The sequence below is a fragment of the Pipra filicauda genome, unplaced genomic scaffold (genome assembly GCF_003945595.2).
Source record: "Pipra filicauda isolate LSUMZ 115617 unplaced genomic scaffold, ASM394559v2 scaffold11_size5308982_pilon, whole genome shotgun sequence".
Lineage (NCBI taxonomy): Eukaryota > Metazoa > Chordata > Aves > Passeriformes > Pipridae > Pipra > Pipra filicauda.
The window spans coordinates 1139260-1152940 of record NW_024103652.1 but is presented as its reverse complement, the minus strand read 5'-3'; the positions used below and the strand labels follow the sequence as shown (position 1 = coordinate 1152940).

At 34.5% G+C, this 13681-nt stretch overlaps 1 long non-coding RNA gene across 1 annotated transcript; it reads right to left on the bottom strand.

Moving 5' to 3' along the window:
- Nucleotides 1–7499: 7499 nt before the first annotated feature.
- LOC120324377 lies at nt 7500–11677 on the bottom strand. The gene is made up of 2 exons (XR_005565645.1): nt 11643–11677; nt 7500–7597 (listed from the first exon to the last, which is right to left on the bottom strand). It is a non-coding gene; the product is annotated as an uncharacterized LOC120324377 (long non-coding RNA).
- Between the last annotated feature and the right edge of the window lie 2004 nt (nt 11678–13681).

Below are 13681 nucleotides of genomic sequence, written 5' to 3'. Positions count from 1 at the left end.
GTGACCATGCATTTAAAGCTGACTGCGTAATGGCTTACACATTGAAGGAACACTGGTCCAAAGTAAAGCAGTGACTGTATACTCAGTGAAGTACATGTAACAAATGACAGATCTTATGCCTGACCACCTCTGTTCAAATACAGAACATTAGAAGACTTTCCCTATCAAGAGTCAAAAGCCTGCAGAAACAGAAAATACCAAATTGAAGCTTTGTGGAAAAGTCCTATCTGCATCTATGGCTCTACCTTTAACAAACCAGACTAAGCAAAAACAAGTTTTCTGTTTGATAAGCAATTAACCTATTGACATTATTTTTGTGCTGTTTTGCTGTCGTGATGTGTAACTTAAATGTCAAAAACTGAAAAGTATGTATTCTTAAAGAAAATGAGAAGAGCACAAAAGAAACCTATATCCCTTTAAAATGGATAATCTGTGGCTGTATATCCCTAATAGAAGTGATATAAGCCACACACATACCCTTACAAAGTGTAATGTATTTGAGTTTGGATACTCGCAACTGTTTTTAGACAGAAAAGGGTAAAATTTGTAAAATGCAACTATAGAATCCTAGAAGCAAAGCAACAGTAAATGCGAAAGACTTTGACTTGAAAATTATTATGAAGTATTCTCCAAACAAAATGGCCAGTTGGAGATTTTGAAAGGAAAGCATAAATTATATGGTTTATGTGCATTGCTGCAAGAGCATATATCACTTTTCCTATAATCTGAAGTGCAATGCCAAAGGAAAACCATTTCCTGGGCTGACCAATAAAAGCAAAAGTTAAAGTTCAATAGGAAGAATTGTAATTAGAAAAAAAAAGAAGAAAAGATTTGCGATGGCGTTCCTAGAACTACTTATTGAAGACACTTGTACGTCCAAACATCAATGTTACAGTATGCCCACATTGGGCCAGGGTAGAAAAACATTTAGATTGAAGGTTCTAGTGATAAGAAAACATGAGAAAATGCCACCATCTGATCAACACTTAATTAATTTCAGTAAATATGAAGCTATTTTAGTATGTCAAAATATGAATATACTGTAATTATTTTTCTTCTTCAGGGGAAGATTAATTTCTTGAGCAGAAATTATGCTCATCTTTACATATATTACTGCAAAATTAAAAATGAAAAACTAAATCAGAGATTAAGCAAGCATGTGTTAAAAAGATTCTTAAAAATATATAAGAATTATTATATTTTCAGTTGCAAATATAAGCAGATAGATAGGCTAAACTTTTATATGCTGGGAAAGTCAGTTAACTAAATGGCATTTGTAAAGACCAGCTCAGAAACCACAAGTATTGTAACTGTATATTTGCACAGTGCATACCAGAGTGGACCCTAACATCACCTGCAGCCTTTAAACACTACTGTACTATTGCTCTTAATGGTAATAACAACAACATTCATCTTATTGGATACAGCAGTTCCTATTTTTGTATTCACAGTAAAGCTTTCAAAATTTTCTAGGCACTTTCAGAGGTACCTTTTCTTAAAGATGAAAAAAAATCCCAAGTGTTTAACTACAATCACTATTGGGAAAATACATTAGTAATGTACACTTTACAGCACTTCTGAAAAGCTACACTCCTAATACCAGGTAAATGATATATGTTTTAGAAACACTTATGAATGCCTATTCACTTATTAGTCTGACATGGCCTCAAAACAGTATTGGCTAAACAATAGTGCTTCCATCATGGTTTTGTATATGGTCAATGAAGTAAACAATATGCATTTTTTTAAAATGCTTGAATGCATGCTTACACAGCAGTTTATTCAGATCCATTATGGACATCCAAGTAAATAAATGTTCTAAAGTCCATAACTATATACTCCATAAATACAGAGCTGCTAGTTTCTACAGAGTAAATAATAAGTACTATAACAATACCATATGCACAGGGGTTTATCCAACAATCTACTTCACCATAAAATAGATTTTAGAACTTCTCGCTGGCATTTCCCCCCAACCCCATCATTTCTTTCTTTTGTTTTTAAAGAAAGGTCCTAAAGGGGAGAACATTGCCTCTCAAGAAACTGTTGCTTTTTGAGAATACACAACCATTATGGGAAATAATAATACAGAAGGGAATTTTTTTTTCTTGAGAGACCCTGTAAAACTATAGGGCCTTTTTCACTCTCACTACCTTACTTTGATCACCAGCTGATTTACATGAGTTCTGCAGTTTGGAGCCACACTTTTACATCAATGGCATTTGTTGCTCTGAGTAATTGTTCAGCAAACACTCAGGAAGTGTTTTATATGAGTACAAATACCAAAAGAGGGCAAGTTCTTTAATAATCTGATGCACACTCATATGTGGGTGAGAGCTTGCTTTTTCCAGCCATCTCGAAAGCTCTTTACCCTTTTGTCTTATTTCATTCATTTTGAAAGAAGTCAGGAGCCATTAAAGGAACATGAAAAACTGATTTTGGCTACAGGAAGATCTATGCCACAGTGGCAAAAAAATCCCAACTAATTCTTCACAGGCCTTGGAGTGTGATATAAAAGATATGGGTGGAGGGGAGCAAAAAAGTCTAATCAAGATGGTTTCTTCAGCAGAAGTCCAACATTTAGCAGTTTAGATCTTCTTGAGAGTACAAAGTTACCCCTTAGATATTTAAGACAGGCTTTAAATAGTCAAAATAGACAAAGTAAGGGGTTTGACTTTTAGATAAGCCTTCCACATGGACCACTAAAATGATGATTTTCCAGTGTCCAAGGCAGACTAAGTTTGAAAGAACACAAAAACGTCTTAATTTCTCAGAGATGCCAGAGAATTCCATATTCCATGCAGCCTGTAAATTTGCAGCAGTCTGATGATATATGTACATGACACCCTTGCAAGTACTGAAATTAAATTAAAAATAATGAACTACTTAAACTCTATTCATGGATATTCCTGACAGAATCTACGTGGGCTTGGGAGAAAGGAAAATTTGCTAAATTTAGGAACAGTTTGCTTAGTGTATGACCCATTTAAATGTTTTAAAATGTTCAGGTTTTTTACCAGTTCTACTCTTTTTTAGTCTTCAACCAGCCATTTAAATCACTTTTTAAAGGTCCAGCAAAAGAGCTAAATGAATCCGGAGGTGACACTTGATTTCAGGAAAGCTATATATTTGTCAGTGACCAAAAGCCTGAGTCTAACGACTTCAGTCTAGTTTCAGAGATGCCAAGGTAGGAAGGATTACAGACCAACTGGTTTTATGATGAGCATTCTACTTCATCAGTTGCATAGTGTCTATTCTTGATGCACTGTTGGGAAATACAGCACAAAACCTGCTTTGTTGACACTAGATTTGTTCCTATAATCCACATTTTATAAATATAGGAGAAGGATATTTAAAAGTGTTGGAAGCAACAGAACAATATGCTAGGAAGTTTTCAAAACCAAAATAAAACATTAAATCAGTTCATAAATTTATCTTCAATACAGCGAGAAATTGGTGTGTATTTATCATTTTAATTACTATATTATTTTTCCCATTTAATTTATCTAATTTCTTTTAGGGGATCTTATCAATGTATATAAATACCTTACTGAAAATTGCAACACAGACAGTGCCATGCTCTTTTCAATGTGTCCCGTGACAGGATAAGAGGCAATGAGCACAAACTGAAGCACAGGAACGTCCCTCTGAAGGTTGGGGAACACTGTTTTACTATGAGGATGACTGAGGTTGCCCAGGGAAGTTGTGAACTCTTCCTCCTTTGATATCTCCAAAAGACAGGGGAACATGGTCCTGGGCAACCAGCTTTAGGCAACCCTGCTTGAGCTGGATTGGACTAGATGACCTCCAGTGGTTCCTTCCAACCTATACCATCCTGAGATTCTGTAAGAGCTATTTATTCCAATTGATTTGTTTTAAATTGTTTGGTCTTATCTCAAAGTCACATAATTTTTGTATGAATTGGATGTCTCATAACTTTTTATGAATAACATTTTCATCCACAAAGAAATACATTACTATCTCAGGTTTGTTTTGTTTTGTTTTGTTTTATGATTTAAAGAGCTAACCTCAATGGCACTGAATTCCTCACCCCTGAAAAAATCTACTAGGTTACTTTTCTGTTGTTTTTAGAAGTTTTGAAACTTGTAAACATTTGATTTTAGTAACTGTATCAGGCAATGAATGACTGAGGTTTACTGTACAAACCCAAAGAGAGATTTTTCATCCTAGATTTTATTAAATAGGAATATTAGTAGTATTTCATTCATATCAGTACAAAATTTTCTAATATAAAAATGAATCAGGAATAGTTAATTTTAAATAAACTCATTCCTGTACCAATAAAACTAAATTCTGATCTGATTCCAAAGAAGATATCACATATTTGGCTTTTACAAAATTTAAATTGGTGTTTAATTTTAAACAATTGCTCATGTGTTTTGTCTTACTGATGTTTTCACAAGTCTTTTGGTTCCATGAAACCACTAAGCTGTGCAGTGGGTTTTTTTAAAGTAGTTGTGTTATCTAATATCATGAGAGAAGTAATGTTATAGCTATGTTTTGATCTATTATAAAACTGGAAGTGTAATCACTACATTCTGTACTGTGTGCTGTACAGGAGCTGCTTACTACTCATTGAATCATAGATTAGAATCATAGAATATCCTGAGTTGGAAGGGACCCACAAGGATTATCAAAGCCCAACTCCTGGCCTTGCACAGGACAGCCCCAAGAACCATAACACATGCCTGAGAGCATTGTTCAAAACCTTCTTGCTGGCCAGCTTGGTTAACCTTGTCCAGCGAGCTGGCAGCCACATGTTTATTCTGCTTCACTTTAAGGATTACCTGATTAGAAAGTTAGCTAGAGGTGAAAAATGAACGTGTAATTTTTTTTGTGACCTCAACCTAATAGATATTATGTTCACCATGACGAAATTAACAGACAATGTTCTAATTTCACTGTTTCGAGATGAGATGAGACAGGAATTGATGTCATTACTTGTCTTGCTGGAACTGGCTATGATTACTTTCAACATAAGTTTATCATTCAGCAGAGAAAAGTCTGTTTACTTTGTAGTAATGATGTTGTCACAGGATCCCCCTCAAATGTTTTGTCTATTTCCCACTAGGAAACAAAACCAAAGTTTTCTTCAAAGAATAACCAGAGTCCCCCTAAAAAATTTGACAACCATTTCCTTCCTGAGAATACTGTCTCTAGGTTCTCTCAGAAGGGAATAGACCCTCCTACCCCTCCACGACTGTTTTTCATCACTCTTTATAGAAAAATACTGTAATTAAAAGTTAGTCAGAACAGATTAAGCACCCTTTTGAGTCATCTGTGCTGCATACAGGCATAATGAGCAAGTTAATGAAAATGAACTAGTTAGGTTTGAAGAAAATACATTACTCTTAAAGAATACTGGGGATTTTCTTCACTTTTATTTTTTAAAATTGCTAATATGTATAACACATGCACCTTTGAAATCAACATTTTCAATTGCTCATACCTGGCAAAAACCAGGCTCATCTTTGTATTGAATATTTTATTTTGTATTTTTTCAACCATATTTTGTAAAAGGATATCCAAGGAATAGGATTTAATGTAATTTGTGATGATTTTTTTATTTTACTGGTAGAGTTTGAAAACACTGTTGTTGTCAAATGAACTAAAGTCTGCCTTCACCACCCCCACCCCTGGTGTAAGACTAGGAATCCAGAAATTACTTGTCTTAAGAATAACTATAAGAAGCTATAGTTAAGACATTTAATAATCTTTTAAAATGTTTTCCTATAATCCATCTTGAATGTTTATTCACTTGTTTTACCACCAGCTTTTTTTTTCTATCTATTTTCTTGTAGTATGAGAGCTTATTAGTAGTTCAGGAACTGTATTTTAGGGAGTATGGGAACACTTCCACTGACATGCAGATATATTCAAGATCTTATTAAGCATTTATATTATTTATTTATTAAGTATTTTTTAAACTCCTGAAGTGCTTATCCAAACAGAGTTTTAAGTAAAGTCATCTAGTATATCTACTGCTTTAAAAAATATGTAAGGTAAAAGATGTCAAGTAAAAGACACGAGAAACTACTGGGTGAACATAATGCTTCTTTAAGGCATATCATCTATTACTGAAGTTGGCAAACTATGAGCAGTAAACTGTGTTATTACAGTTTTAATAGAAGGTTACAAAACCACAGTAGAGGAAGAAATGCAGAGACATGAAAGTTCAAAAGATCAATAGATAAGCAGAATGTTAATGATAGCTGAAATGAGATCCTCTGAGAAGTGAATCTTGTGCCATAATAAGCAAGTAAGTCTATATGATTTGAGACCAACTTTAATGTAGGATTAGATCCAGGATATACAATCTGCAAAACTCTGGTAAACAGCAAATGAAGGTATCTTCCTCAGATTTGGCTGCTGATGTGAGAGTTATATAGCAAAACAACTCCTATTCCTCGACAGACTTCCTCCCACTGTTAGAGGAAGACAAAATAAGCATAATAAAGAGTATTTCCTGTTGTGGATAGAACATTGACTGCTCTGGATATCTATCTTTTCTCCCTCAGCTGCTAGTGAACAAATTTTTTAAATCATGTCTTCTTTTACAAGTGGCCACCACAGGTACTATCACAAACACTTTAGGTAGGATTCTAATTTTATCTATTAAATTAATCCCATACAAGAGGTTGAATGACCAAAACAAACAAACAACAACAACAACAACAAAATTCTAACCCCAAAACAAAACAATGAACCAAACCCTGAGTCTGAGTCTGAGTGTATGTTTTTCAGATGTCATTTATCACACTGCTGCTTTTTGTACATTTCTTTAGTAATTACAGCATTACGCTTCCTGCTGCGTGTCCAAGTTGCCCTGGTCAAATTTTAAGGTGTTCAAAAAGCAGCACAAGGGACCACTTTATTCTGCTTTGAAGACATGGTATATCTGAAGTACCTCTGATGCAGATTGACTGCAGACATGACTGATCCAACTTTGTGCCATAAATCCAGTGCACATCGGATTTGCTGTGCATACAAGCACATGCTGTCTCTGACTTCACAGAAAAGAGAAACACTGCTTTTGAAAGGTAAAATGATGGCCTGTGTGTTAGTCTGAGAAACTGAGATCCTAATTTGTCATACACAAACATATCGATAAGGGTGAAAAACTAAAAGCTAGAAGAGAATTTTTAGAACTCAATACCTCAGAATACCAAGCTATTAATGAAAAGACAAAGTTAACTGAAACTTGGTTTTTGTTTTACTAATTTGAAAATGTGCTCACGTTCAGATTATTCAACTAAGTAGTCAAAATTACCTATGCAGCAACAGAACAATTTAGAAATCAAAGTAAACCGCTTCTGTTAAAAACAATTATTTCATCTTTAAAATGTTCAGCAATGCAATTGAACTTATTTTTCCATTTCAGAATATGGAAGGGCTTGAATTATTCAAAAGTTGTAAGACAGAGTTTTCTGTATATCTAGGCTTCTGTTTATTCTTCCTTTGAAACCCTTTCCAAAATCTCACTGTTTCAACGTGTTTATTTTCTTTCCATTGTTTTACTGTAGTGACAGATATCCCTCCTTGCTCCTTTCCTCTGCCTTTCCCAAGTGAAGAAGCACTAATGGAAAGAAAGGAAAAAAGGGAAAGTATTAACAGCAGCTGATTTTGCCCTAGTCTTGGCCTTTAATGAGCGCAACATATGGCCTCAGATAAGAGCAATACGTTTGACCAGGGTCTTACTGACAATGCTACCTCTAGGTATGCCAGTGAGTGGCCCTAACACACCTGAGAGCCTCACTGGATCTGTGATTTGGTCCTTAAAACGTGAGAGCCTTTAATCTTTCAAATTCTTTAGGCATCCTTGTGAAGACTATAAGAGCAACAGACTTTAGGAGGGTAGGCACAAAAAAGGGAAACCCACTTAATTTAGAATCTGCTTGTTGAAATGAGGAAAAAATTGTCAAAGATTCATTGGGAAGAAAGGAACAGATCATAGTTGCACTCATTCGCTAAGGTCTGCATTATCACACAAAATACGACATGGGAATCTGTTAGACATGTAAGAGGTAATTCATGAAACTTTGAATGAGATCTCTGACTCACACAAGTAGGCAAAGATTTCACCCTAAGATAAACCTGCTCTCTTCTTTCCTAGATGTTTGACAGCTACCCCTCCTCTGAGATAACTGTCCGTCACAGTCAGCAAAAGGGAACATATGCTGCTCTCAGCAACTTCAAATCTCAGCCTGGCATTTTAGTGCAAGCCCAGTCTCAAAAGGTGTTTAAATTAAGATGCTGGATAGTAAACTGGGGCAGCTGGGGCTTAGCCATGTATTCTCTTTTGTCCTCTGTAACAAAGATGATAACCTTGGCTAGAGGAATGAGTTAATAATAGAAACGAAAGATACAGAAAAACTCAGCAAATATCAGACACCTTAGGCCTACTTTAGGATATTTTTTCCATAGTGGTTCACAAACTGTTTAAACTTTTAGAAGAACGTATTTTTAATTGATGGAAATACAACTCCTATGCGAGCATGCAAGTATATACAGTATTGCCAAATAGAGTGCTAGCATTCTGAAACCTTCAGACTTTGCTATTGTTATCACTCAGCAGCTGCTGTATTTGGTCTGATCTGTTCATAAAACCTTCCTAAAATATCTGGTTGATTTTTTTTTCCTTGATTAGATACCCTTTTCTTCCATCTGTAGTCTTCACAATTAAAACTACTTGAGGCCCTCATATTTATTACAAAGAATCATGAAGATATTACCTTTCATCTAGGAATTGACGTATAGGGACATGTTTTCTGTATTGTCTCTCAAATAAAGTTCTCACAACTTTTGAATGACATGGACAGAACTACAAACAAAATCTTAATATTTACTTACACAAAGTACTGCTAGATCTAAAGAAAATCTTTTACTAGAGCAACTATAAGCAAAATAAAATACCATGTATTTTCCTCCCTTTCCTCTTTCCTGACAAATTTACATAAAGAAGTGAAATCTAATTTGTCCTTTCTATGATGATAAATTGATTGGATACTGATAAAACTTCCCAAAGTATAAAACCTTTCCTATTTGCATGCTGATTAGACTGATGTGGCTATATTGACAGTATATGTATATGTTAACGCACAAACTCCTGTCATTTCTCTTAATTCAATGTGGAACATATATATTTAGCAGAGACTCAGATTTCATGTTTATAACTTGACAAATTAGTTTAGTGCTGCTGTGGAGATAGAATCAAATGCTGTGTTTACACTATGTTGCCTCTTCAACTATGACTATATAAAAACAACATTTACTAAAGGAAATGGAAATTCACTTTAGACATGAATGCTCTGCTCAAGTAAAAGTTCTGGAATTTAAGAAGCACTTAGTTGCTGCATTAGGCCATTTAGGATGTTTCAGGATCTCAATTGACTGTAATACCAATCTGCTCAAGTGCCCTGTTAATGACCTTCAATCTCACAGCAAGCTCAGGAATTCAGTGTTTATACTTTTCTTTTTTTTTAACTATACCATGAGCAGGCTGAAGGACAGATCCTTCTTTCTCTCACTACTGTGGCAGAAAGATGTAAACTGTTATCATTTCAAACAAAAAAACCCCTAAGCTTTGTGCCTTTTAATGAAAATTATCATTGACAAAAGTTAGGAAAAAGGAACCACTTTAAATTACAGGGTGCTAAATATTAAGAAACAGAGACTTTTAAATGTTCTCTCTAAACAGAAAAAAATTGTATACATTAACTCTCATGTTGCACAATGAAGCATTCCTAGTTTTGTGTTATTGTTCTAAATGAATACCTACAACACAGTAATATATATCTAGACTGAGAAGCACCACTACTATTTTCCAAAACACTCTCTAGAATTTTCTAATAACTAGTAAGCAACGTAATATATATAGGGAGAGAGGACTGGATCTTTGTCACTGAAATAGTTTCACTTCAGTGAAGCAGTGAAGTATTAGTCATTTTCACAAACTTAATATATGACCCAGAATATCTGCTACATTAACAAACAGGAATCATCTCTCCTGCAATGGCTTCACTCCATCAACTGGACTAACAGCATGAGAAAACTTCCTTGGGTGATGTCACTAGCCCTTTTCTGCATTGTTTACATTTTATTGTGACCGACTAGTAAAAATCTCCATTGCAGTATTTTGGAAAATACTAAAGCCAAATTCCTTTTTTTCATTTTTTTTTTCATTTTTCTTCAAAACTACTTATAAGTTTTGCACTATTTTTTCCATCAAAAAGCAACACATATCTACATATGTTTTCTAAATTATCATGAAAAATTTCTAAATTACGAAAAAAATTGAGAAATCTTGTGATGCTCTCAAAGAGTTCTAAATACTGAACACTAATTATGAAGAGCAATAAAGAATTTAGAAAGTAATTGCTTCTTCTCTCCCTCTGGTAGAAATTTGAGAATGTAAAACTCTTGGCTTGCCTTTAGAATTTTGGGTTTGCATATCGGAAAATAATCAAAACACAAATTCTTTTAGGATATCCATTCTTTAAAACCTCAGTAGACTATGGGAACAGTACCTGTACTAGGAAAACAGCTATCTACAGTATTCCACATGCAATTATGGACAGATTAGAGCCTTTAGTATGCTGCTACATAACAATCAGACATATGTAAGCATACAACTAGAGCCTGAAATTATGGCCGTTAAATGAACATTGTTCAGTTTAATTTTCATCTCATTCATACCATAGATCATGTCAGCCAATATGTTTAGTTAAATGCTCGGTCCCTTAACAATGCTACATAGCAAAGACCATCACTGAAGTTTTTGGGAATAAGATGGCTAAGTCCCTCTGTACACTCCTGATTCTACAGTCTGACTCAAATGCAAATTATTGTGTTATCAGGAAGAACATAAAGAAAGACTTAGTTAACACTAGATAGCCTTTAAAACACTCCAGTTAACTCAGTTTTCATCTTTTAAAATGCTTTTTTCAGGAAAATATTATTTTCTTTGTTTTAATGTTGAAAGCACATTTCTTTAAATTTACTGTGGAATATATATAAAATATTAATACTTCTTAATTCCCAGTTAGTTCATTGAGCTCTAATCCTCATTTTTAGTCCATTAACAGACTCCTTAGGAATATTCTTGTATAGGTTCTCTATGTCATATTTTTTTCTATCTTTGTGGAAATATGTTTCCAAAGTGTAGTAAATTGTTAAATTAGTTACTTTTGACCACAACTGATACATAAACCTCAAGGAAAACAAGAAAATAAACCCTCTGCACTTAAGACATCTAAGTACTGCTTTTACAAAGAGAAATTTTATTACATTTAACACAAAGCCCCTGGCCAGATTCAGTCACCTTGGCTTTAGCATTATGGTCACACCTACGAATATATGGTTCCATTTCAGGCATGGAATACAACGAGAAAAATAGACTTACAGTTCAATTAAAATAGAAACATTTAGCAAACCCCTACAAAGTAGAAATCTCTATAGAAAGAAACTTTCAAGTAAGTATATCAAATCTGTGGACATTTTTGAGGGTGCTGCACAAAGGGCACCATTTTCTGGGCATGGAAAAAGTTAAACCAGCTTTACAAAGGACTGCAGCTGTGTACTCTGGAGCACCATCTACTGACATCAAGTATTTTGCTACTTACAGAAATGGCACTCAAGGATGTATCCAGTTGAATCTTTTAAAGAGCACTGAAGCAACAGACAGAACTGGCAGATTTTCTTGTGCAATCTCTTGGCACAGAGAGCCAAGAGCAAGAGAACCTGTAACACATAATCAAGCCTACTGTGATGCAACTGCATCAACGAAGTGTTGTGCTAACCATTACACTGTCAGATTCATCAGCCAAGAGCCTTCTCTAGAAGGATGCCTGACTTAAGGGGATTTTTTTTTTAGTAATAATCTAGGCCCCTAATTATTTTGTGTTGAGAAAGACCAATTTGGAGGGGGCATGTGTTATAATGGATTGTTTGCAATTTTTGAAAATAGACAGAAGAGCAACTTATTGTTCATTTGAAATTTAGAATTTTCACTTAAAACACAACCAAACCTGCAGCAGTAATGTAAACTAGTTTTTTCTATTAAAAAAATAGAAAAAAGGGCATAAACAGAGCGGAGCTTATTCAAATGTCAGTTTTTAGATATATTCAGTGTAGCATTCTTACTAAGTCTATTATAAGAGCAGAAGCATCATTTAACACAATTTTCTACTGTTTTAAATAGAACAGTAATTCTCAGACTTTTGAACTTCAGGTGTGTTTAACTTTTGGTATCTTATGACACTGCTATGAAAACTTTCATAACCAACAGGCAGAGAAATATTTAGTTGAAACATTGTTCTGATACATGACATCTTCAGATTTGTTCTGTCAAGTCTCTTTTTTCTTTATCAGTATATAGTGAGACAAACTGATCTCAAAGATCAAGCCTAGATAGTCCCTTACTTCCAAAGCAGACTATGGAGAAAAAAGGGAAAGAACTCAGAAATATAGATTTAAGTCTACTTCTTGTCCAGATTTGGAGTTGAGATATGACTACACCTGAAATAAAATTACCTTACAAGGTAGTCTTAATTAACCGAATACTTTTCCTTAATATGACACAACTCAATAAAAATAGAACCATAAAGCAAAATCTATATATGAGCATAATGAACTCACAAGATCTGGCTTTTTATATATAGTGATGCCAGCAAATACTGTGTTAGTTTTTTTTTCCCAAAAATGTATCTTCTGAAAAAAAACTATTTCCCATGGATGTTCATTACAATTACTCAGTTGCACATATTGAAAAATATTTGATTGTGGCAGTCACTTCCCCCCTCAAAACATCCAAATGCCTTTTGAAAAATTTTTATTTGAATATGATTTTAAGAAAAACTCCAGGCATGGTATTCTATAAATGTAGCAAAGTGTAAAAGTTTATTCTATTTCAAACCAGAAGTCTTTTTTTAAATTTTCAAGTTGCCAGACTGGAGAAATCATTCATTTATAGTTGTTTAAAAAATACTTAAAAATAACACCACCTTTAGTATCACCTTCTATTCAAGAAGGCAACCCAAAGATACTTCCCAGCAATTTGCAATTAAGCTACTGGGAGGCTCTCTGCAGTGATTGCTGTCTGAGCTTTTAGGCTTCAGCAACTCCCCCCAGGGGAAAAATTGAAACTCATTGGACTTCAGTTTCTGTAGGGCATCCATTACATCCACAGGTCTGACCTAGCACCCACCAAAACTCATCTAGATTGACAGCAGAGGGAACATATTTTTTTTACTTTCATGCTGGGCACCACCACAATGCCATGAAGATAGAGCACCAGTTACACTGTGGCAGTCCACTCTTCCACCATAGCAAGGCAAAACTCCAAGTGACACCTTGATAGCTTCAATCACAATAAAAGTGATAAAAGACATTAACGTGATCTAATTTACCATTTTGCCTCAGGTACATAAACTAAGGAAATTAGGACTGAAATCAACAGATGTAGAAAGGGGTTTTTTCCCCCATTGTCATATAAATTGATAAGAAACAGTTTGTTAGCTGCTTGAAGTCACAAATTATTTATTAGAAACTGGTAATTTACTTCTAGATTCAACTTCAATGTGTGCTTTAGAAAAAGGGTACAGCTTCATCCAAAGAGAATGAAATATTTCTTACATTCATACCCCTCCCTCCAAACCTTTTC